The following is a 26,771-nucleotide window of genomic DNA, read 5'->3' as shown; positions in this document are numbered from 1 at the left end:
AGAAAATAAGTCAAATACATGTCTTCTATACAATCAAATTTACATTTCATCCTAAAACCAACAATAACAAAACTCTCTAAATTGATATAGCTAATAATATATTATTTGATTTTAAAATTTTTATTTTGTTGCTATTGACTATAACCATGACAATGTTTTTCAGTATATTCTGATGGAATCACTTTAGTTTGTATAGATAAAAAGTTATTTAGATCCTTATGTACAGTGACACTGAATATGATGCTAAGTGATTTCACTGTCATCAATGTCAGATGAGGTCTTTCTTTTATCAAAGTGACCCATTTAAGAAATTTACGTAAAGTTTTGTAAGTCCCACTAAAAAAGACCACAAAAACAACCATTTAACTTAAACCATAGAATTCATTCCAAAATGACTGCATAACAAGTTAACTCACTGTAAAAGTTCCTTCACCATTTAAGGTGATTTTTATTTAGTGTTCACCAACTTCTGTTCCCTACTGCCAGACATTCTGTTTGTAAAATCACCAAAGTCCTCAAGAAATCCCGAAGAGAAAACCTAACATAGTTTTAATGCTAAATTCAGAGCAATACATACCTGCTGGTCTGCTTAGAATATGTGTACATACACATTTTTTGGTATTCTCAGTAATTCACAAGATCAGTGACTTTGATCATGTCAAATCCCTTTTTAAGAACTAATGGACAATATGCAGAAAAGAACTTTTATTACTCGTTCTGCTTTGCTTTCGTCTGCAGTCACTGCTGCCTAAACTCTGCTCTGCTAAATGACCAAACCCACCTACAAGGAGCCTGACTAATGAAAGGGGGTGCTTTCTGAACAATAGAAGAATTCCTTTGCATTCAGAAAGCAGAGTTCCCATTAGAACCCAAAATCAGAGAGGCCAGTTTTACCTCTGTTTTTTAATTGAGATTGTCCCAGCCCTCTTCTACGGTCCAGTGAGACAGTGTTTGTGAAATGATTAAAAAGAACGTGATCTGATCAAGAGGACAGAATAATGGGAAAGGAATGCTAGGTTAGCCACTCTGCTAAGTGCTGGGAAAGAAGACCAGTGGGCTCCTTAGCCTATTGTTTTTATTCTCATCTGCTCTTTAGCCATCTCATAACACTTTGAGTCTTTATTTACTCCATTTTACATGGGCTAAAAGTTGTCCACTTACATGATAATTTGGTAACTAGTTACGAATTAAAAAAAAAAGAAAATAAATAAAAATCCTTGAATTATATCAAGTTTCCAAAAGGTCATCACTGTCTCTGCTGTGGCCTTTTCCCCATTCCAAATCCTCTATCAATATGTCATAGTGAGTTAGGCAAAGACAAAAGAGAGGCGCAGTGTGAAAACGGCACATATATCTAATCCTGACAAAGCAATGAATAGACCTTCACAAGTATAATTATACTTGTTTATTTGTTGCCACGTACAGAGAACTGATGAAAAAAATCCATCAAAGTGGTATTATGCAGACACCAAGAGCTTCTTTTCTTTGGTTGCTAAAGCCACATTGAGGCTTAAATTCCTTATTGTTAAATTCAGAAGAAAGAAAAAAAAGAATTTTGGCTGGACTTTTTTTTTTTTTTTTTTTTTTGCATCAGTTGCTGACAAATCTTTTGTGTACAAGGCTATATTAGTTCACGCCACTATTTCTACCTCACTTTTACCCAAGCTGGAATTCATAATTATAAACTACTGTACAGAAGCTTTTAAAAGGGTGTGGTGTGCTAACCAAGAGAAGAGAGTAGGGGAATTGCCTGTTTCTCAGTCTCTCTTTTGATATATCATAACACAGGTAAATACCTGTGTGGAAGTACCAGTTACGTCAGATACATCTTTGATCTCAGTCTTAAGTTGGTGCTAGTGTTTCTCTTTAATTCACCTTACTCTGCTATTTGCTTATTTTGGTATATGTGGAGTATTTCAAGAAAGACTGCATAACTTTTTCCCCACTGCAGTATTAAAAACATTAGCAAGAAGGACAGCAAATGCAAGGATGTAAAAGGATAGAAAATATTAAGTGAAAAGGTTTCAAATCCAACTATTAAGGAGTCATTATGTTCAAATAGACACTAAATCAAATAACTTAACAAAAGCACATTTTTAGAGATGGGGGGTTGGGTAGCCAAACAAGCTTTTTTACTTGTAAGATAGAAATATATCAAAGTAAATGCAATCTGCATAGTTAATGTTTGTGAGCTTTACAATTTAAAACAGAAAAGCTGTAATTTTTCTTTGCTGGCAATCTGGAAACACTCTGGAGTTAATTACAGCTGATTCGGAGTGAACCACACAAACAAAGACCAGTCTATGTCCAGACAATTATACTGCATTAACCAGCTTAGAGCTTCCTGCTGATGTTTCAGGGCTCTTCTGTTACACCCTCCTACCTTCCCAGCACGAGAGAAAATGCTTCTGCAAGAAGGAATTAATGAAGAGAACTGCAAAAGAATGTGTGACGACCTCTCCTGACACGGCAAAAACTTTCCACCCATGTCACGACAAAGGGGAGAAGGTAATTAAGTTTGAATAGAAGGATGTAACCAAATATATTCAGCATTTAAAACAGGCACATTTTTTAAATAGAGAAAGTTTACAAAGACAAGTATGAGTATGTGAGTCAACTAAGTCGTTTTTCTCTGTTTTCCTCTCATTTTTCTCATTAAAATCTGTTAGCTAGTCAAAGAAGATTTGTTTTCTTCTCTGTAAATGGGACCCTGTGATTGATAGTCTCCTTCTCCCTCTCTCATTCTTTTCTTTCTCTTCCTCTCTTCCCACCCTCATTTCCCTCATTCTCTCTCACATCACTAAATCTGCATAGACTGTATATAACAATTACATAGCATTAAACATATGTGATGGAGAACTAAGGAGAAAAGGTGCACTTTACCAATGAGTCCAATAGTTCTAAATTTGAATAGTTGTGGGAAACAGGAATTTTACCCAGTTTTCTTCAAAACTTTAATCAAACTCCAGCTTCTTTCCTTAGGAGTCAATAATCTCTCCTTAACAAAATTACACTATTATATGACTCATTTTATTTGTTTGCTTCAGGAAAATTTTATAATCAGTGTGCAAGATGGACCCAATAATTTAGCTACCCTTTATAAACAAACTTTGGTACTTGCAACCAATCTAGTTGATTTCTAATTTTCTTATTCATTCTAATTGAAAATGAATAGTTTGCATTGGTGTGAGACAAGGACATGAACTGTAATTATGTTCAGTGCCTCTTTCTGATTCTTTCTTTGATACTGTTTTGCTAGTATTCCAGCTGACATGAAGGCTTTGTAGTGATTGCTTCATTAAAGGTTAAGGATGTCCTAATCAGCTAAAGTATTACTAGAAAGCTGTTGTTTGCCAATACTGAGAATATACTGACTTTTTTTCCTGTCTTTATTGAGGAAAAAGGTACTTCCAAATGCCAGTGACCCAGCCATACTTCAGCATTAATCATCTCCTCTTTGGCTCATCTATGCAAAGTAGGATTAGAGTTAAATGACTATATGATCCTTTTAATTTTTCTTCCCTAAAAAAATATTAATCCATAAATCAATCAGGTACTATAATAAAATGCATATAAATATACCCTGAAGTTATGGAAAGGTTGTGTAAATTACACTTACATTTACAGGCATCTCAATAATGGACAGAATTATTTTCCTTTCACAGACCCCCTCCCTCAATTTCTACCATATCTGAAAGTTCAAGTAAATTACACTGCTAAACATGAAGCTTTAACACAAAACACTTTAGTTTTCCTTGGAAAAACATGAACCACGTCGATCATTTTTGGAATTTATAAATCATAGTTACCATGTTTTTCATATGTTATATTGCTAGTCTTTAAGATGTAACTGACTAATCTCTCTGGCATATGCATATCTAAGAGTGCGTAGTTGATAACCTTTTAAGTTATCACATAAGAACATTTAAAAAATTAATCTTAATTGGTTTTATTAAGTTATATATAACTGTAGAATATTTGGCTTCAAAAATAGATGTACCAAACTAGTAAAAACCAGTGCACATACAATTTATTTCATATGTAAAGACATATGAAAGACAATGTAAAGACGGTATATTTTAACATGCATCTATATTTTTTCTCCTTTGTCTATTCATACATGAAATTGATTATTGAACTACTGACAACCAAATATTTCAAAGAAAAAACAATTGTATAATTATTTCTATTTCATAATTGCTACCAATATGATCTGATAACCAATATAACTAAGTATAATAGAGTAGGTACATATTTTTAAAAAGTCATTTCTTGCAGGCTAAACCTACCATAATTATCTACATAAAATCAATCACAAGTCAAGTACTCCAGCAAACATTCCTATTTCTTGAGCAATGATTTCAATAATTTTACATGATTTCAAATGGTTTCACTCAAGAAAGTTATATGCATAAATTCTTTAAACCACTACCAAGTGCATCTTACTATATAATACTCTTAGACTCTACCAAATACAAGTCTTTTTACATTCCACGTAAATATTTTAAATAACTTTATATTAAAAAACACATTAGGACTAGCATAATAGAGAACATAAGTAGAATGACAAGTTTTCTTCTGGATGAAATATTGGCAAATTTATGTTTGATTTCTGAGATTAGTTGTTATTTTATTGCTATTATGAAGAGCCTTTTGTTTGGGGATTTTTATTTGAGTTTTTTTTTTTTTTTTTTGGCCTGAAAGTAAATTTGACTGCTGCCCATCAGTGAAGTGAGCAATTCAGTAATTAGCTTTTGTGTTTTAAATGTATGAACTTTAATTAGATTTCATTATAAACAAACAACCGTCAACCATAATTATAAGCTCCTTGGTTTACCCACATATTATCCCTTTTCAAACAAACTTGATGTCAGACAAATTAAAATCAAGCAGCCAGCAATTTTGAGCTGAATTTTACATGATCTGCTGGTAACCTGATTACTTTAACTTCAATATCATTACAGGAAAAGTATCTCAGGAAAAATAATTACAAGAATTCCAACAGGAGACAAGCTTAATTGTATTGATTCAAAAGATGCATGTTCAGAGGAACCATGTTGAAGAAATAATGTTATCTCAAATCTACTGTTTCTACTAAAATGAAATTGTCCAGCATGAAAGAAGCAATTTAAGATTAGTGTCTACAGAACTAGAGATACTAAACTGACTAAATAATTATCTGGGCCCAATTATCTTATACTTTAAGCATCAAAATATCAGTGTGGAGAAACTACAAGTCATGAGGTTTGCAGGTTTATTTACTGATTGGTGTATCTATTAGGACCAAGAACAAGTGGAGCTGTCAGGACATAATGAAGGTAAATGATTAGTTAGCACCAAGCTTGAACTCTTCTTCAATGCAATAAGAGTTAATTAAAGTTTACCACCAAACATCAACCAAAGCAGGATGTTGATCAGGTTTCAGCATTAAGTGCAAACAGACAATAGTTGGCAGCAATTAGTGCAGCTATCAAATGACATGCAATGATAATTATACATTTAAAACAGTTAAAGAGCTGGGGGAAAAAACTAATCAGCCTCTTTGACGACAAATACTCAAAGGGCAGGAAACAGGTATCAGATTATTTCACTTTAACACTGTAAATCAATAGAATTAAACAAGAAAAGGTTGTATGGGTACATTATCTGAAAGAGAACAGTTAACTGGACCTAAAATGAAATAAATCTGCTAGTATTGGTCTATCAGCGATAAGAACTTCTGCAGCTAAAGAAAATAACTTGCTTTTCAATTAAAGTTTCAGAATGAAATCTCTGTAAAGAAAGTTTAGCTTCTTGGTTTTGTGTAAATTCAACAATGCAACAAGTATTTCATCATAATTACTGTTATTTAAATTAAGTGTTAACTTCCATTCTACCATAATGTCAAAAGTACTTCATGCCTGAATGTTATCTTTGTGTACTCCAATATTATCTTTCTGAAAACTTTTCAAATGGATGTTAAGATTGAAATTCTTTTAATGCAGCTAAATTTAAAACAGAGGCCATATATACATATTTAGTGGTACGTCATGCAGGTCTTCCTTGACACCATTCAAACCTATGACTTCAGTCTTGAAATTGATGAACCTGCATACAACATATCCCTTAAAAGAATTTTATAAATCACCTCATTCTTTTCCATAGTTTCTGGCCTGTAGCCTGGAGAATATCTCCAGAAATGTGCCTATCCTCATGACCCCCACCTCCCCATTTTCCCAACTAATTCTGTTGTGCTAAGGATTTGTACACAGTGTTGGCTAATCCCAATATTTCCCTGGAGCTAAATCTAAGCCATGGCCGACTCCCAGCACAAAAATGTCTCTCTCCAAAAGCCCTTTCGCCCCCTTCAGCACTCATACACTCATTGGTCCTGACATTTTCACTTCAGCCATGACAAATGAGCTGATGACTCTGATGTGATTGCACGGGAGGATGGCTTTATCTAAAAATATATCATTAACTCTCATCGCCATCTCCTAATATGGCTCTTCTGGGTTCATGTAATGTGTTGCGAAAATTTGAGGAAAAATTTTTGTAAATATATGCACTGTAAGTAATAAGAGACCAACTTCATCAAAAGAAGAAAAGGGAAGCCTGAGTGGACAGGATGGTGGGGCGGGGGCGGGGTCGGAGGCGGGCGCGGGGGCGGAGGGTGGGGGGCGGGTGCAGGAGGAGAGAAAAAAAAAAGACTAACATTAACTAAATGATGCTCTGGGGATTTAAGTAACTCTACTCAACCTCTGCCCCAGTGCAAATCAGCCAGCTGACTGTCTCTTAAAGGTCCCTTCCGTTCAACATGGGCATCTGGAGCAGAGCGTAATTTGTGAAGTGGCACAAATGAAGCTTCTCGGAAAATATGGCTTACCAATTGGCAGGCCAACCGATTTCCTTGTTTTTATCACAGGGTAGTATCTATTTTATTCTCAAACCCTTAATTTCCTATGTTACTAAATCTCTTTAAATTCACTTTAGTCAGAGACGGGATTATCAAAAACAATTCCACTTTGAGATCATTGTATTCTTCAATTAGAAAGAGGCAATAGTTTCCTTCCAAACTATTATTAAATGTGAAACTTTTAAGCTCTCTGAAAAGGAGAGCCTTTCCGTTTAGCATAAACATGGCAACCTTTAGGTTACGTTAGAACCCAAGTTCCAGTCACATCGTTCTTGTTATGTACACGATAGAGCTTACAGAGTAGATACTTGTTATAACCTCTTCTCTCAATTCATCTGAGGAGACACAGCCAATCAGAGTCAACTCTAGCATAACAGACTTCTAGAAAAGAGGTCAGGCTTTGAGGTAAAGTGCTATTCAGTCTTGGACCATGCAAGGAGCTCTTTATTCCTGTTCTTATTGGCATCAGACCGCCTTACTAGAGTAAGAACAAAGCCAAGTGCTCGTGTAAGGTTTATGAATAAATCAGAGGTGAGCCACTTCAAGTGCTGCCCATGATTTCCTTGTTGACAGTGAGCACTTAAACAGACTTCTATGACCAGCAACTTCTGGCAAACCATAATGATTCCTAATCTGCACCCTGCTTCATTTCAAGAACTAAATGACCCACCCTATTTTTCCTGCAAGCTTTCACCTTTCAGGCAATTTTGGTCCTATCTCTAACAGTTTACCTTTACAATCCCAGAGCAGTCAGCACAGGAATTGTAACAACTAAAAACTTCCTTTGCTCACAAATAAAAATAATCTCCAGCATAAGCATAACAAATTATTCTCATATTAATATTATAGAATTTTTGGATAGGGAGAAGCTAAGCCAACTAAACTGAAGAGAGTACACACACACACACGCAGACACACACACTCAATTTCTTCAGCTGCACTCTGTAGTTATGTGATGTTTCCCAGGAATTTCCATGAGCTTTGGTTTCTGTATTGGTTAAACAAGGGGATTGTGCTATATCCCTTCTGACTGCAACAATCTATGGTTCTAATATAAAAACCCATTTAGATTTCTCTGTAAGATAGTGTTCCCTGTGGAATTTCCCAAGATAAGTCCAGCTGTTTTTAAGGTGATTTTTTTTCAGTACCTAGATTTCAAGAGGAAAAGCAGATTCCAGTAGTATAGTAAACTGAAGTTTTCTATTTATGTTTTTAATTATCATTCATTTATCCATTCACTCATTCAACAGGTATTTATTAAGCACCAAAGATTTGCCAATAGTATGTCCATCACTGTGGATATAGTGTTTAAACAGAAGTGGGTGCTACCCTCATGGAGGCTGCAGTTTTATTTGAGGAGACACTTAAACAAGCATCATGAAAAATGTTAAGATGCTAATTGCTTTCTCTACGTGAATTATATCCTTATATTGATTAATATTAAAAAATTCTTTGTCTTAAATAAATGTGCTTTAAATGAAATGTCAAGTCCAGGGCCTTTTAGAAATGACCAGAACATAGGCCATGCACACACTTTTATTTTTAAGAAGTACTTTAACAAGTGTTATGAACCAAACATATATAAATATTAAATAATAATCAAACACAAAATTGGAAAATTATAATCCAAATACACTTAGATTTCCCATAAAATTATAAAGGATAATTTTAAATGTGTATCTTATATGTATCACAATGAAAAATGTATTAAAAATAAACAGATTAAAAAAACAGAACTTTCGTTTCCAGGTGGTTCAAAAAATTGTATATATATACATTAACTCATCATGAATTTACGATCTTTGAACTTGGGTAGTCCTCCAGAATAATGCATTATTATAAAACAATAAAGGACTGTGATTCCCTAAGAGATAAACCAGGTGGAGACCCATAAGTTGGCTGTAAAATAACCTAAGAAAATTTAAGGGTTCATAACGTTATTGGATTACCAATAGCTGGATCTCTTCTCTAGGTTGGTATAAATTTTGGTCAACAGGATACCATGTAATAGTATCCATTCTCCTTTCTTGGCATATGAAAATGTCACTAATATCAAGTATATAATATCATTAATAGCAAGTACATAATCCAGTTTTGGAAAATCCTCTAATTCAGCGGCTTTCAAACAGAGGCTTTCACCTTCAAGACTGAAATAAGCATTATGGTCATTTCTGTTATTGTATTTAATGGAGTGTCTGGAATCCTGAGTTCATGTGGATAGACTAAGGTCTGAATTATTGAAAAACTGTTTCTGTCCTAATTTGCTTCTTTAAAAAAAATGAAGATTCAGAAATGCATTAAATACTGAGAAGCCCCTTAGGACCAAACCAACTTGTAGTGATGGAGTGGCAGATAAAGATGTGGAGGAGCATCCACCTGTCAACCTAGATGCCATACTACTCCTTTCCCCCACCTCTTAGACATATCCATTGCCAAATTCATATCTTTTTCTTGTAGGAGAGAGGGGAAACTCTACTCAAAATATCTATGTAGACTTGCTTTATCAAATGCTCTTTAGTTGATCATGACTTTGAAACAAATATTGGGAAAAAACAAAACAGGAACATATGGGTCAGTTATCAGGTCCTGCCCACAATCACTTATTTTAATGTTCACAATACTTTAGTCTTATGTAATCTCTACAACAACCCTGATATACAGATGAGAAAATTGAGGCTCAGGAAGATTAAGTAACTTGGACAAGGGCACCCATAACAGAAATGTAATCCAGGTGTCTTATAGGTTGAATAAGATTCCTATTAAGCATTGGGTTGCCAACAAATGTAGTAGATGTTAAAATACCTAAAATGTAAGTTTAAATAATGTAATTTAAAAAGAAAAAAGAAACCAAAGTACGCAGAATCAAAAAATGTCTGGTCTTAACTAGGTGTCATTCTTTCTGTACATTATGCTGCCTCCAAAACATCACAGCCTTGACTTCATATCCTTTCTTTACACGGAATTGAAGCATTGTTCTTGTTCACACCATGTTTATGATTATGATAAATACATTTTAAGTCACTGAAATCATCAGTGTTTTTATGAATCATAGGCTCTTCTTGTCCATTTGGAGCACCTAATCTAACCTCCTACTTAACACAAAAATATGTTTAACAGTCACAATAACAGGAGGCCATCCAGATTCTACTTGTCTCCTTTCGATAACAGAGAGCTCACTCTCTCAGAGAAGACAGGTTATCTTGCACATTTTTCCTCCCTCTTCTTCACCATCTCCACAACCTTCATATTCATTCATTCAACAAACCTTTTTCAAATAGCCAATACAGTTGAGTGACCACTGGTCCTAGAGTTAGAATATGTGAATTCTTGTCTCGACATTTTCCTGCCTTGCTGGGTAATCAAAGATAACTTCTCTTTAATCCAGTAGCCCATATTTTAAAACGAGTTAGTTGAACCGAATGATGGTAAGGCCACTTCCCACGCTCTGGCATTTTGGTAATTTCTAGTTGCCTTACCACCCTAGCTGCTCTTTTCTGTTGAGATTATATTGGCCAATTCTTAGAAGATGAAAGAAGTTTAGCCTATGAAGGGAAAACTTCACAAGCTACCACTTCGAATGCATCTAAAGAGGAAAGAGAGGCCTAACATGGAAAGAGGGTAGACGTGTGTGTATGTGTGTGTGTGTGTCTGTCTGTATATACTCTACTGAATAGGAATGTAGGAGTGTTAGGGATGATGAAACACAGTTGTATCCACTAAACCAAAAGAGATGATTAATTCTAATTTTCAATTAATGGGCTCAGGAAATCTTAAGTATTAATTGCATTATTCGAAAATTTATGGTATTTTAAAAACTACTAAGCACTATATTTTTGAAAATCCACATTAGCAAAGTATTTCAGGTTTAATGAAAATACCATGGGAAATGTAATAATGATTGGTCATTTTCAACCTATTCTTCCAAGCAGACAAACTTTAAGATTCCTCAAAAACTTCCCCTTAAGAAGTTATGTTTCATTTTGTTTTTAACAATATAACCAGGTGGCATACACCAGCTCATATGTTTTTGTATTTTAACATTGTTAGAACTATGGATTTCCTTTCTTCTTTCCAGTGAAGGAAAAGAATTTTATGGGCAGTTATAAAATGCATATTTTAACCCAAAAGTCAATTTTCCCTGGTTAAAATGATTTAGACCTGAGTAAATATTTGCAGAGTGATTTCTTTTTTATAGCTAGAACACAATGAAACCTATAAATGTTGTCTTTAGAGGTATGTCCTATAGTGCATACCAGTCAGTAATTATCATCTGAGCACTGTTGTGTCCTCAAGTCAGACAAACACTAGAAATGATCTATTATCTGAATTATGATGCTGGTGTGTGAACCCCTAACCTGAGTGACCAGAACACCTACTCACAACTTTTCTTGGACCATCAGGACATTATGATGTATTAACTAAATCAGTCTGCCCAAATTCTTAAATTGTATTTGTTTATTTTATCCAGTCTCTAGAATGTTAAAGTGGTTAGTTATATTAGAGATAAGTTGCTTACTAAATATGACTTTAGTGCCAAAGCCATTTTTAAGTCGAGTGCATAAACTCAAATATGCCTTAAAGTGGCAAATATTTGATTCTATTCACAAACCTTAAAAGAAAAGGAGACTAGACAGCAGCCATTCTTGGACTGAGGATTGTATGTCAAATATGAAACCATATCAAACTTTCAAGGCAACTTGTGAACCTCTGAAACTAGGGAATTAACAGAACATCAAGTCCAGCAAGATCACAAGGGGCACAATCCTTATGCAAGAAAATAATGCCATTGAGCCCTCATTAAAAGCCCATTTCGTCTTTAGCCATCAAAGACTGTGAGTGCACTAAGATCTTGGTTATATCATCAGGGATAACTAAAACAAGTGCCAAGAGAAATTGTGCACTTTTAGTTCTCACATGTGTCCATCTGTTCACATATAAACATATATTCTGCTTTCTGTCTGATTTCTAAAATCTCGATATCAGAATACCCTGGGCTTTTGCCCATTTCCTAAGAATGCAGACATCACATAAGCTACTATTAACCCATGTGTGATCCACTTCCATGGTGGCTGGAAAACTGCCAGTTACAACACATGGTGCCTGGTTAACAATGTCTTAAAATATAAATGAATTTATTTTTTAAATTAACACATTTTCTTATGGAAATACCTTAATAAGCCCTTCTGCATGTAAAAGAATAGCCTCCATGTGTTTTTTTTGTTCTTTTAAGACTTTTTTCAAGCATATCATAAAGTTAACCATGAAAGTTTCTGAAACAATCCAGAATTTCTTGACAAATTTTAAAAAGGACTCTAGTAAAAAATTTGGGGGACTATATAACATAGATCAAACAGTTTTCCTTTACAATATACTGTACTCAAGAGTCAACCCTTACACATTAATTTATGTAAAAATACTTGTGATTTCCCAAGTTTCCATCTAACCATCTTAATAGTACCTCAACAACAAAACTGCTAAAGTGATGAGGCAAATGGAAGTTCTAAAATCTAGCAACAAACAAGTTGGGCTAATATCTGATGAAATCTTTTAACCCTCTTCTGAGGCAGCCATCGGTGGATCATTTGTGGTGACCTCAAACCAGAAAGAGCTTGTTTAAAATGTATACATATAAATAATTATCTGCACTGCATTTGATTTACATATGTACAAAAGAACCAATTCCCACCTTTGAAAGAGTCTTAACACTTATGGTATTTTAACTGTCCTAATGATGGTTGAAGAAACATCATTAAGAGTGTTGATCACATTGTCAACTGATAACCAGTTACACCCCTAACTAGTGACAGGGGACCCTACTACAAATGTCTCCAAGAGTGAACTTATAATACCTAGACAGTTTTAAAAAGACTTATCTCTAAATAAAATACACAATACACCTACAAAGCAACATGAAGACTGCATTCAGAACTTTATGAATTAAATCTTAAGAAAATACATCTGTACCCTCTTCTCTCCCTTCCCAGCCACAAAAGCTGATAGACCACTTAAAACACTTAACATTGCCAAAAGTCAGATTACACAACTCTTTCCCAAGTGAAGTGTTTCACCAATTGAGATAGTTATTTATAGCCGATGGGGAAAAAAACAGGCACCTTATATTCCATCATTAACTGAATTAAATATCCACACCATACTGTTGGCTCTTCTGAAATAATTGTTTTTGCCCGCAAAGTGCTGGGAATTCCTGATACCCAATAGTCAATATTTGGCTAGCCTGGCATGTTTCTGAAACTCTTCTATATACAAACCTCTGTTGATCATCTTCTAGCTGCACTATTGTCATACACATTATGTCCCAATGATGATGAAAACACAGCATCTTATAAAGTTGCTGAAATCTGAGCCCCTGCTTGTTTTCTCAAGTCTTGGACAAACATAACTTTAGAGACAGCGGAGCATAGACATAAAGAAAGAGAAGCCTGCATTTTCATCTTCCTTTCATCTTAGTCATTCAGTCAGCCATTCAGGACCCTATTCAACAGAGCTTTTCATTATGCAAAAAAATGCTAATCCTTTTCCGATGCTTTCACACTTGTATAAACCGCCATTCCTTCAACTGAAAAGCAATTATATCAGTTTACCTTTCTGTCAAAAACAGGATTAATATTCCAATAACAGAATCTCTTTTCTTTTCCTATCTTTTTGCTTTAGGAAACCAGAGATTATTAGTGGAGGCATCCTTAGAACAAGAATCCATTATTTTAAATATGATTATGTTAACCAATGGGTGGAAAAGGGAGAAGAAGAAGAAGAAAAAGTCCTTCAGTTACTGCAGAAACTCTTTTCTGTGACAGAAGTGACCTTCCTTTTACAGATGCCCAAAAAGAATGAGACTCACTCTGGTCTATTAATCAGAAACAAATTATGAAAGAATGTAGCTGGACTGGTTGACACTATCCCGTCTTGGGAGACTCAGTAACAGCCTAGTAACAATGTCCTCTTCATGGGTAATGAACAGCCATGACAAATGGGGCAGAGAAACTATTTATTTGCATATGCAAATTCTCACACAAGGGAAACATGTACAAACAAGTGTCATTGTAAGGTGGATTAGGCAAACAACGCTTTCTTTTTAGGACATTCTGCAGCCCAGAACATTAGTCAGCACAATTAAACCAGTCTCCATGGAGACTAATGAAATTTCACCACGGTATGAGTTAAATTAGATAGCTAGTTATGTGTTTCCACAATCCAACTTGAAATCCATTATTGTTTCAGAACAATACTGCAATTGTGCCTAGCTGATCTTTGCCAGCTCAACAAGCTCCTAAGTTGACAATTTGCATATGTTAATATAATTAAGCACTAATTACATGAAACTTGTACATATTCACATGCACTTTCCCTGGGCGCTTCTCAGTTTGAACCTTGGCCAAGTCTTTAACCCTTAGAGTGGTCTTAGAAGGGGGGGAAACCCTCTCCCTGTGGGTACAGCCCTTAGGCAGACACAGAAAGGCTCCTCATTTATAAACACAAAGCTTAACCTGGCTTCTCATATTTCTAGCAACAATGACAGAACATATTTTGTGAGAGTGCTAGAGACCAGGGATAAGGAAAATGAAGAGAGGGGGATGGATTAGTCTTTAAAGACTCATAACGAGTATCTTCTCAAAGGAAGGCAAGAACATTCATTTCAAGAAAATGTTAAGAAAGAATTTGTTCTCATTGACATTGTCGAACCTTGGGAGATGAACATGGTTTGACAACAGCAAAAATAGCAAGTAGGAAAGGGAAAAGGAGTCAGCAGCACCTAATGAGCTTTACATAAATATATGCAGAGGCAATTAAGCAATGTTAATTACTATGACAGCAGTTAATTGAATATAATTAGATATTTTAAGCCACTGAATAAAGCATAGTTAAGATTAATTTTATTGAGATTAATTGTAAATAAGGATAAATTAACGCTGTGTTTTGACAGGCATAAAAAGTAGTTCTGCAAATTAAGCAGAAGCGTGGCCACCAGTCCAAAAATCATATATTATTTTAATGTCACACCTCAGAATCATCTCCTCAATAAACATGACTTTTCAAACCCAAACAGACAGGAATCTTGAAGAAAAACAAACAGCTTGCAGAGATTAAAGAGCCTTTTGTCCTTTTTCATGTGCATTTCTTTTAACAGACTAAATTAAGCGAGTCTGGTGTACGTTTTTTAGGAAGGAACATTTCACACTGAATGGAAAAAATGTTCTATCACATATGAAATTCGTGCAGCTGTGCGGAACTTGGTCCAGAGGGTTTAAGACCATAAAACACCACCAAATGATAGACAGTAGGCCTTCCCAAGATTATGTGATAAAGTCACAATCTTTTATTTTGACCTCTCTCCAGATTTCTGCTTTGTATTCTTTCCAGTCAAGTCACATATTTTCTTTCGTAATTTTCTTTCTCTAAGAGGATAAAAAGAAACGTTGCACCTACTAAGTGCTAGAAACAAAATGTAAGAAGAATTGAAGAAGGCCTCATTTAACATAGATCAGCTAAGTCATTCAGCCACAAAATGCAATGATAGCTATAACAACAATGTATGCAAATGACACCTCTTGATTATTACTCTCATAAAGAATGGTTTCTGAAAATATTTCTTAGGAAAATATTGCTAATTGAAAAATCCTCTGCCCCAATACTTTCACACCAAGCTAATTCATGCACACTCTTTAAGAAAATTAACACAGTCCTCAAGAAAGCTGAACAAATCACTAATAAGAAAGGAGCTTCAATTGATTTTGAAATAAATCAATAGGTGATTAACATAATATTTTTAAAGCAGCACAATGTCCATATATATTACATAAACATATATATTATATTTTCAATACCTTTTAGTTCTTAATCGAACAACAGCTTTACACTATTGAGCCTGGGTCTACACTGCCTCACAACTTCTTTAGGATGTCTTTAGTCTTTATAACGAAAATCCTAAAATGGTCTATGAAACAAGACTACGACCAGCCATTCTGCAGTGAAAGATTTTAAATCATCCAGCCTCTTCTAATAGACTTGAGACTTATTGAGGTAGAAACCATAAAAAATGAAGAAGGGAAATTTAATCCCTGAAATATTGATTTGCACATTAATATCATATAGGCAGAGGGCAATTTGGCTTCGTGGAAATGACACATTGTCGACCCTTGGCGAAGTCAGAGCCAATCTAACTGCTGAACATGTCTGAATCTCAAGAGTTATTAAGGGCTTCCCTTTTTGCCTTTATGACTTTTCTTCAGCCTACCAATGCAATCTTAAATGTATTATCTTTAAGAAATAATTGTAAAACCTCAGGGGTTTTCCAGTTAATGGAAGGGAGGCCAAACCACATCAGATTCTGAAATGCAACATTAAACCCTTGCAATCAACAAAACCACCTCAATTCTCATCCATCCAGTGCAGGATCTAATATTGTTATTAGAGATAATCAAATTTCATTGTGTAAATTTAGGCTCATGGTCAGAATGGAAGCAGTAAATTCTGCAATATTAAACAGTGATTTTCTCAACCTTCTTTATGTTTTCCTTTGCTCGTGAAGAATCTTTTAAAATAATCCAACTAGCTCAAAATTAATGAACAGATTTGGGCTCATCTGCTAAAAACTGCAAAAGATTACAAAAGCGCTGAACATGTTTGCCTCATTTTTAACTTTAAGTGGCAACTTTCACTTCATAGAACCAGAGTCCACTATCCCTGTCTAACCCCACAGTTGGTGCTATTGCTTTGACTTACACAGCTGGTTTACCTGACCTTTCTTTGTTCCTTGGGTACATTTCACTTTTCAGATTTATGATATTTCTCCCATATTTCATTGACCCTATCTTCATCGCCATAAACATGAAAACACCTAAATATGAGTTTACTTTTTTAAAAATCCAAAATCAACCAGCAACTGAACAAAAACACAGTGGTGCTCTCCCCAGTTTATGCCATAAATATTAAAACCATTTAAAAAAATAACTGTATAAACCTTATGATCCCCACACTGAAGCCAGGTGCAAGAGGTTAAAACAGCTGGCTAGCCGTCTTTTATTTTTGTGTGCCTTCCTGCTGATTGAAACCACAAACCTTGAAAACTATAAAATATTCCCTTAAGAATTTTTTTTTTTAAGATGAGGAAGGAAAAAAGAAAACCTTCATTCTCTTTAATATGCTCTTCAGTGGAAAAGGAAAACTCCAAAACACAGTCAGTCACAGAGGTAGTGAAATAATTCCGAATATCTCCTTTCTGTTTTATTTAAACCATCCTTTTCAGCAATTTCTATACACAATTGTTTTTAGTCTTCAGTTAGTAAAGAAGAAACAGAAAAAAAAAAAAAAAAAAAAAAAAACCAGAAAGAAAGTCTGAGCTTGCTCTGTCAGTTTTGCCAGTAAATACAAAGTAAAACAAGTGTTGATGGCACCGAGAGTGTTACATACCCGGGCTGTGTTTTTGCATTGCTCTCAATGGAAGCGATCGATGCCCGTGTCACTGTCGCGTCCCAATCGCAGCCAAGTCTCAGCCTTAATCTAAGCAACACCCGAAAAGGCAGCGGCAGCCACAGCCTCTCTCTCACTCTTCCATCCATCCACCCAACTAAAAATATAATACTACATATGAGCTTTAACCACTCCACGTTTATAGGGATCAAGCCACTGAAAATCCAGGAGAACACAATAAAAAAAAAAAAAAACCCTCCTCTGTCTCTTGTCTCTTCTCTCTCTCCCTCTCTCTCTCTCTCCCTCTCTCTCCCCCCCCCCCTTCCTCTCTCCTCTCTGTCTCTCCTTTTGCCATCTACATGATCCTTGATTAAACATGGAACAGAGTTAATAAAAAGGGTGGGGGGGAGGACTCAAAGAGAGGAAATGCAACTGTCAGAAATCAGGACGGCCAGATATCCTGGTGAACCTGCCTCTGTCTGAGTCAGTGTCAATCCACCATCTTCTGCCAGTGAACTTGTCTTTGGGTTTTTGTTTGGTGTGTGTGTGGGGGGGGGATGTTGTTGTGTGTGTGTGTGTGTGTGTGTATGCGTGTGTGTGCTTTTTTTGGAAGGGGGGAGGGGAAAGACAAGGTGGGGGCCGGAGGTTGGGGGGAGAGTAGGGAGAATGTGTGTCTGTGAGTGTGTGTTGAGTGTGAGTGTGTCTCTGTGTGTGTAGGGGTCGAGGTGGGGGGGGGGGGTCCGTGTTTGCGATCTGAACCTTTGGTACCTACAAGGAGGGTGTATCACCGAACGGTAGCTAAAACCTCACCAGAACCGCGCGGAAGTGAGAAGTCGCGGCCAAAGGCACCCGCAGAAGCCTCCTCTCTGGGCCGGACCCCAGCCCGAGCGGCCGAAAGGAGCCCCCCGCCCGGATCACAGGTAACAAAAGAAATAGAAACCAGTGCACCGTCTTCTAGGGGAAGGGAATTAGGATAGGGAACCTTCTGTAACTTGGAAATCGGCAGAGAAACTTTATACAATTCCATGAGAAATTTTATTATTTTTTTCTGATAGAAAAGAGGAGCGAGAAGGGGGTTGGGGCTGGATAGAAGTAGAAAGAAGGAGAGACCTGGCGCATTCCAGCCCCTTTTCCCTTAGCTGCTCCCAGCCAGAAGGCGCACTTGATGCTTGGAGAAGCGAAGGAGGTGAAGTTCATTTGTAGGCATGGAACCCTTTTAGGGGGGCCGAAGAACGAATCGGTTATCACAGCCGAACACAGCCACTCAATACACACACACACACACACGCACACGCACACACCCCTTGCCCTTTGCTAAAAAGAAAGGAAAAGATTCTTGACCCCAAGCCGCGGGCGTCTATCCGCTGGTCTAACGCACACCCGGCGGCGTTCCGTTCGGAGCAAGCAGCCGCCACCTCCCGGGTCCCTGGCCCAGAGGCCGGGCGATCCCGCCTCCTAACGGACCTGCCTTCCCTCCGCGGCGCCCGCGCCCGCGCCGCCGAGAGCAGCCCTCGGTAGTGCCCGCCGCGCCCGCTCCGGTGGGCGGGTGTCTACCTGCAGCCCCAGCCCCAGCGTTCACCCCAGCCTCTTGGAATCCCCTCCTCAGAGCTCACGAACCCCCGGGCCTCCGCCAGCACCGCACACTAAGCGACCTTCGGGGAACTTGAGAAGGGGAAGAGGGGCGGGTGGTAAAAGGAGGAAGAAAAACGAGGCTGAATAAGGTGGGGTGGGGGGTGGAGGATAAAGCCGGGAAAGAGCAGGGAGAGAGGGGCTCCCAGCCCCACCGACCAACGTCCAAACTTTCAGAGGATGAATGCGGAGGACCAGTCATCCCGATCGGGGTGCAGGGGCGCGGGGTGAGCAGGGACCCCTGGCAGTGCCCGCGCCGCTGCGGAGCTGACAGCTTCCCCCAGCCACTAGAATGCCCCGGGCTCGCGGGGAAGGCAAAACCCGAAAAGACAGGGAAAAGGAGAGAAAACTGCCCGAGCAAACGTAGATGATCCTCTGCCACTTAATCCAAAAGTTAAATCCCGAAAAACGCAGCCCCCCTAAAGAAAGTGGAAAATCAGGTCCCTCAGTGCCCCCTCCCTCCCTCAGCGGAGCAAAACCTTGAGCCAAAAAAAAGGGGAAAGAGAGAGAAAAGGGGGGCAGAGCGGAAGAGATGGTCGGGATGAGGGGATGTGTGCGAGAGCGAGCAGGAGCGAGCGAGCTAGGGGCAGAGAGGAAGAGAGGCGGAGAGGGAGAGAGAGGGAGCGAAATATCAAAGATTGTGCAAGATCAGGCTGGAAAGATAATCGATACTCGACCTAAATTTAACACAAACTACTCAATAAAAGTTAAAGAAAAAACTTACTTTCCATTTCCCCTGCAGTTCCTACTCGATCTTCGCCTCTTTTTTGTTTTGCTTTTATTTTACTTACAGCTGATCACATCCAAGTAAAACGAGAGGGTTCATTAAAAAAATAAAAAAAATAAAAAATAATCCTCGAACTTTATTGGGTGAAAATAAAAACGCTGGAGCAGAAAGTGGGGGGCATGGAGCGGTCCTCGGGGGTCCGGGAGGAGTTAAAGCATGTGCCGACCGCGGTCTCGCTGTTTGGTTGTGAAGGGGTTGGGAAAAGGAGGAAAGGAAATGAAAATCCGATATGTCTTTATTCTGCTAATTATTATCGTTTTAGCCCTGTTTAAAAAAATGGCTGATTAAGTTGAGTGCGCATGTCTTTGTGTGTCTATTCCCGATATGCACTCTGGGAATGAGAGAGGAGAGCGAGGGAGAGGGAGAGGGAGAGGGGGGAGAGAGAGGTGTAATTAGTGAGGTGATCAACATTCCCCAGACTGCAAATGACGCGCAGCCCGGACTCAGAGCAGCTCCGGAGCCTCACGGCTTCCAAAGCTCCCAGCGCTGCGGCTGGAGCCCCGGATGCGGCGACCGCGGAGAGGACAGGGGATGGGGACCTCCGGGGCTCGCACCCCACGCGCCCCTGCGCGCGACTCCCAAACTTCATTAGACACACACACGCTCTTACACACAAACACAGACACACACAGAGCAAGAAGGGGAAGGAAATAAAACACAGATACCGCCAAAGCATGGCCCTTTAACCATTCGAGATTTTTTATTTTAATGAGGCAAAGTAATTATTATCGGACCAGAGATTTGTTTACTAGGGAGCTTTAAGCAGAAATATGAGTTAGGGTAATGAAGAGCTTTTCTCTGCCTACTTTATTCTGCTGTGCACATGAACGCACTTTAATGGCGAAATGCGGGGGCCTGAGCAAATATGCAGATATATGTAAATAAAGGGTGCCTGGCTGTGTGCAAACACCGCTCAGCCCAGCCTATTTCAAAGGAGGAATTGCACTCTGGATCCTTAGGCACTCTATTTAAACACGTATCCTTCACTTGTATACGCAGGAGAGAAAACCCAGGGTATGGGAGATGGAAGCGGTTAGTCAAAGAAAACTTCCAAATGAGAATAAGTGACGGTTGCAAGAATGATGGGGGGGTGGGGTACAGTTCTAGCCTTTATGTAATATTCTTGAATATTTTATCAGAATTGCATAGTTCAATGTAATAACTTTAAGAAGACTTAGAAAAGAAAAACCTTTCATCTTTTGAGTCTGTTGAGTTATCTTTCTTGAAGCACATTATGATGAATTTTAAAACCCCACTACAGATCTCATTAGAATGAAATATACTTGGTATTTTCTGGTGCAAAATTTAAGGTGGCTGATTCTCATTTGAAAATCTAATTATCTCTTTCCAATATTACAGATGTGAATATGAGTGACACTTTCATTAAAATATAATTAACTAAAACTAGGAATAGACATACTTTTAAATACCCCCTACTGAATTTGGAATATATATATATAATATATATATATATATATGCATTGCTATTCAGCATCTTGATGCACTTCGCGCTATTATACTACAGGTCACAGGTAGACACCATCTATGTAATATTTCAAAAATAGGAATTCTAAAGAGAAAGTAAGAATAACAAATCAAATGAGCTAAAAACAGGAAATACTTGCAATGTCCAGCTTCCTGGACAGGTGATGTGTCAGCTGCCTTTGAGTTGACAGGCCTTTGAAGTTCTGGATCGCCAGGATCTGCTTCAAAACCTTGTCTTAGGCCTTAAGCACCAAATCTACCAAATACCAACAGAAAGGTTTATCGCACAAGTATTTGGAACAACAGAGACTGCAAAAATGCATCTTTCCAGGCCAAAAACCTTGCGTTATCAGGGAACGTTTGGAAAATCCTAGGACTGATGCAAATGGATTAAAAACCAAACAAAACACCTGGGAGGATAAAAGCACAGTCCTCAAAAAAGCAGACCTAGGCCCAGATCAGGAAAGCTGGTTGCCTTCAGCAGCTGGCTAAAGTTACAATGAAAGTCCAGAGGCATGGAGTGGAGAAAAATAAACCCTAGATATGGTCTTTATTAAGAGAAAAAAGCAAATCACCACCTTAGGGATCCAGAATCAGTTCAGGTACTAGTGTTTTAGAAACCAAGGCTACTAAATGTTAACAGAAAGAAAATCATCTGTCTCTCCAAAGACTTTATTCGATTTTAAACTTCTTTGGGAAGAAATTTGTTGAAAGTGGAAAGCTTTCTAACATTTTAAAGTTACTTTGTTTACAGCCCCACCTTTACACAGCAATTGCATCACCAATTTGCTAGCAGTATCTGATTGCACCTCAGTGGGGCTTATCCATATGCCTTAAGAAACATACATGCACACAGGGGTAACATTTAAATTCTCTGCAACTTGTAAGTGAAAAAGGTGTTTATGTAGCGTTACTGTTTACTGAAAAACACCCCAGAGAGCAAAATTTCTGGCTTTAAAAAAACTACTTGAGGTGTGTGCATGGGGAAGGGGAGTGGGAGCTTTTAAAGAGACTGAGGGGAAATGAAGGCAGGGAAACTTTCAGGTTCAAATCAGAAAAGATCAAGCCCTTTGCGGGAGAGGGCTCCACGTACAAGCTCACTGATGGAAAAACCATTTCCTGCGACTTCAGACGGGTAAATGCATATGATGAAGGAAACACCTGAGAACAATAAGTCTGTTTCAGGCTCAGGTGAAGAAAGAGGTCTATTTCTGGCATGGAAGAATAGGGAAATGATGATCATTTCGTTTTCAAGTTCTTTATTTCTTTTGCCTTTTTCTCCCTAAAACATCAATAACATTAATGTCATTAATGTCAAAACAGCAAACGTCAAATCAAGAAAACCATTAAAAAAAAATTAGTGGCTATTTCTCCTCTACACCTCCCCCCCTGTCTTTTCTTGGAAAATACAACTGTGTGTATCCGTGTGTGTGTGTGTGTGTGTGCGTGTGTGTGTGTGTGTGTCTGGTGGTGGGGGGCGGTTATTGATTTCTAAGTAAGGAAACAAAAGAGGATTTGTAAGGGGTGCCCACTTTATCAACCCCTTCTTTTGCTGGCGAGAATTCTCCTCCTAACGTGTGTGTGTTGTTGTTGTTGTTGTTTACCATCTCTTTCTCGTTTTCTTTCACCTTTTCCCTAAGAAGAGAGGCTGGAGGTGAGAGTCGGGGGTTAATGGGCTGAGGGAAGGGGCAGAGAGGTTCTAGCGCAGAGTCAAGAGTTTCCTCCAGGGCTTGGCCTCAGCGCGCCAGCGTGAGGAGGGCTGTTGGGCTGAAGCGGCGGCGGGACTGCGCGGGGTGGGCCCCGGGGCGCGGAGCGCGGAGCGTGGCGCCGCTGGCAGGGGCGCGGGGAGGCGTGCGAGCCTGAGCCCAGCCCGCGGGCCGCTATGGGGCGCGAGCGCGATCCGAGCGGCTGGACCTGGCTGCGCCGCTGTGCCGCTGTGCCGCGGCCGCTTGCGCCCTACTTCTGGGCTCCCAGCGCCAGGAAACCCAGCTGCTCCTCTCGGGTCTCCGCGGACGCCTTTGACCCTGACTCCCACTCCCTGCCCCACCCCCATTCCACTGTCCCTAAACTCTGCGCGAACCCGCCGCCGCCCTCACGGAACGTTGGGCCACTTTTTATTTCAAAGTGAAAGGAGCAGAGGTTTCCCTGCCGCTCCGAGAACTTTCCCTAGATCCTCTTCAACACTTTACAGGGTAACCCCAGCCCAGCCACATCCACTGCAGAGCACTCGGACCCTGACATTGAGCACCGAGTTAGGGGAGAACCAAAAAGGACTACCAGGTGGTTAGGTGTTGAGTGTTGGAGGCAAGGAGTAATTAACATTGAGACAAAAGGTAATTTCCACTTCTAGACTTTTTCTTCGGCGTATTTTATTTCCCAAATCCACTCCGAGGACACTCTTCACAATCGGTCTAATGAGTTTTCAGCTGTTTGTTCTGTCTTTCTCCCACCCTGTCCTCACCTATTCGCTAATAAATACCCCACCTCCCTCTCCCCAATGTCCCTCCAGCTCAAGAACAACTCCAGCCCAAGGGAAAAAAGGTTTCCAGTCTTTTGACCGCGCTTCCGGGGTCTATAGATGAGCTCAGTTTGAAATGAGGTATTACAAGATTTCAGCGTTAGGAACTCTTTATATCACCACAGACACTTTAAGATCCTCAGCCCCCCTCCTCCTTTTCTCTTTTTGTTGGGTCCTCTCCACCCGGGGGCTATTTAACAAAAGCAGTGTGTTAACTAACATTTTTGTTTAAGTTAGCAACCCCTTTCCAAAACACACTTAAGCCTGATACCAATATTTGTCACTGTGTGTGTAGGGGGGCGAGGAGAGTGACAGGGTTGGGGAGTATTTGTGTAAGGGAGGGATGTGAAGTTGACAATGAATGGAAAGGTGCAGGGCTTGTTTGGGAAGGTGTCATAAACACATTATATTTACAGTAAAATAATTCAAGAAATAGTGGGGTGTATGTGTCTGTGTGGCTCTGTGTGTGATGAGGGAGCCAAAGCTTTCTATACAGAACAAGGTATATATTTTTAAAGAACTAACAAAAAAGGGGGATTTAAAATATGACCTAACATTGAGAATGCACACTCTCTTTGATGGAGGGAGTGAGCTAGAGGAAATCAAATTCAAAAGGGAAAGGCATTTTGAGTGTGTATATAGGTGTGTAGTATTTGTGGGCAGTTAAATTCCTCCCTGAATCCCTCCCCTCCTCCAGCTACACTCTCATCTCCTTTATGGTCTTCTTCTTTTTCTTAAAAAACATAGAATTGTCCCCCTTTTGTTCCCGGGTCTCTGTCTCTGCACCTCTATATCCATGTGTATTTCTCTATTCCTGGACTTTAGTCCAGGAATAGAGTCCTGGAATAAAGTCCTGGACTAAAGTCCATTTTTGGCTTTTAGTTTGGAGTAAATGTTTTAGCTTTTTTTCTTTTTTTCCTTGGGGATTCTGACCTTTTAGGGGGCAGGGAGTCATTATGTAGAGTTAGACACAGGTAAAGAAAGGAAGGGGGAAAGAGGGAGGTGCTAGAGGGTTTGAGGAAGGAAGAATTAAGGGAGGAGAGGTGGGAAAGGGAGAAGAAAGAGAAAAGTCAGATGCCCTCTGGCCTTTCAGAGGTCAGAGCTCAGACAGTGCTGTGACCTCTTTTCCCTCTAGGCAACCAGCCCAGTGTTTATAAACAAATCAGACAGGACTCTCCCCAAACAATAGCAGTTCACTAACTTCATAAGCACTTCCACAGCACTTATGCAAATTAATGAGGACCCCTTATCACCTTCCTCCCCCCAACACACATACATGTTCACACCACCAAAAACCAAGATCACAATCACACCCTCCTCAAATATATATGGAGATATTTCCAGCAAGAGTATCCAAAGAAAATGTTACATTCTGTCTGGGGAAGAGCTCCAAGACATGATCCAAATGGGAAAGGATAGACAAATAGAGAGAGAGAAGATACAGACAGACACACACACACAGACAGAATAACTAATTTCATTGAGCAGAAGATAAAGTGATATTTTAGACCTAAAAGCATCTATATCTAGTCAATGAAATGCTGTATAGACAATATACTAAACTCTGGCCACCAAATAAAATTATTTTAAAACGACATTGCATTCATCCAAACACCCACATTTCTAAGACAAATGTGCAGATATTTACAGCTGAAGAAAAGCCACCACCACTGTATGCAATGTCCCTAAATATTAGACACAAGAGCACTATTAAATCCTACAGCAAACAAAACAGCCCATCTGATCTAAGTTACAAAATGTATAATTATTTCTATCTTTAATTACAAAAGACAACTAGCAGAAACTAAATGAATCAAAGATTTTGAAAGAAAATGTGGCTTGCCAAGATACAGGAATGGTAGTTTTACATTAAATTATAACCAAAACACCAATTCAGAAATAAATGACAAGATAGAAAAAGAAGGTGAAAGCAAAAAAAAAAAAAAAAAAAAATGCATTAAATGATTTTCAAACTTTTGCTTTAAAATGATTACCAGTTAAAGTCTAAGAGAAAAAGATTAAAGAAAATATACCTCAGAGCAAAAAGATCATCTCCTTTTCTTCTTTGTCTATCAGTCCCCTGTTAAAGCATATGGAAAATGTTTTCAAAATGCCCAGATTTGGCACATTGTCATTGCAAAGAGGAGTGCAGTGATGCTGTTAGAGAAAATGGGAAATAAATTCAGGATTGGGTGCTGCCTCCTTCAATGCGGATTTATCTAAGTTTAATTTAATATTCCACAATCACTGAATGATCGCATATAATTCACCAAGATTTTAAAGGGCTTTATTTAAATACCTTGAGCAATAAGAGAATGAAATTTAAACCATTTCAGCCATTGCTTATATTTTTTGTTTATGTTCCTATTAGGAGAAATTTAAGTGGCAATTTCTAATAATAAAAGGAAAAACGATGAAGATTTAGGTTTTTTTTTTTTTTTAAGGGAGAGTGTTAAAGGAAAGCATTAGCTTTATTAAAATCATTCTGAACGTAAAATCAAAAAGCAGAAAATGGTTGTTTGTAAAACACTAAACCTTTAATCGATTTTATTGGCATTCCGATCGATTAGATAAACGGAAACCTATAGCAAACATCAAAGCATTTAAAACATTTTCTCTATCTCATTTATAAACAAAACTTTTCTTTTCAGCAGAAAAAAATGATTATCAAACGACTAACAGGAAATTCTTCAGATATCAAATTACGATAATAAAATTATTTCCACATGGAAAGGGATAATGACAATGATGATAGTAATTACAATAATGAATAATTCAACAACCCTTTGACATGTATGGAAGAACCTCAGCAGAAACGGGTGTTTGAAGGGGGGCTACTTTAAAATAAATACTTTATTTTTAAAGGAATATTTTAAGAGACAACTCGAGGGCGGTTGCTTAGGTGTGCCTGCCGAACTAGTGTTGATTTCCCTGCAGATGTAAAGGAGTCGATTTCTTTGCCGGCGGTTCCCTTCCAAATTGAGTTACTTCTTATAAGCAAAATTAATATGCAAACAAGAGTGAGCCCT

General features: G+C 38.4%; 2 protein-coding genes across 11 annotated transcripts in view; one reads left to right on the top strand and one right to left on the bottom strand.

The window, feature by feature from the left end:
- ZFHX4 (zinc finger homeobox 4) overlaps positions 1–20,193 on the bottom strand; it is a 186,552-nt gene extending 166,359 nt beyond the window's left edge. For 3 of the 10 annotated variants that reach the window (XM_024251267.3, XM_024251265.3, XM_063726698.1), the window contains exon 1: positions 19,677–20,193. The gene's annotated coding sequence lies outside the window, so the exon portion shown is untranslated. The other 7 variants (XM_024251263.3, XM_063726697.1, XM_024251262.3 and 4 more) reach the window with 6 other exon arrangements.
- Positions 18,004–26,771, top strand: part of LOC112134657 (uncharacterized) — a 72,037-nt gene continuing 63,269 nt past the window's right edge. The window contains exon 1 of the mRNA XM_063726699.1: positions 18,004–18,243. The gene's annotated coding sequence lies outside the window, so the exon portion shown is untranslated. The remainder of the gene's footprint in view (positions 18,244–26,771) is intronic.

Source organism: Pongo abelii, chromosome 7, assembly GCF_028885655.2.
Source record: "Pongo abelii isolate AG06213 chromosome 7, NHGRI_mPonAbe1-v2.0_pri, whole genome shotgun sequence".
NCBI classification, from domain to species: Eukaryota; Metazoa; Chordata; class Mammalia; order Primates; family Hominidae; genus Pongo; species Pongo abelii.
Note: the sequence above shows the minus strand (reverse complement) of the source record. Positions and strands in the feature narration are given on the sequence as shown.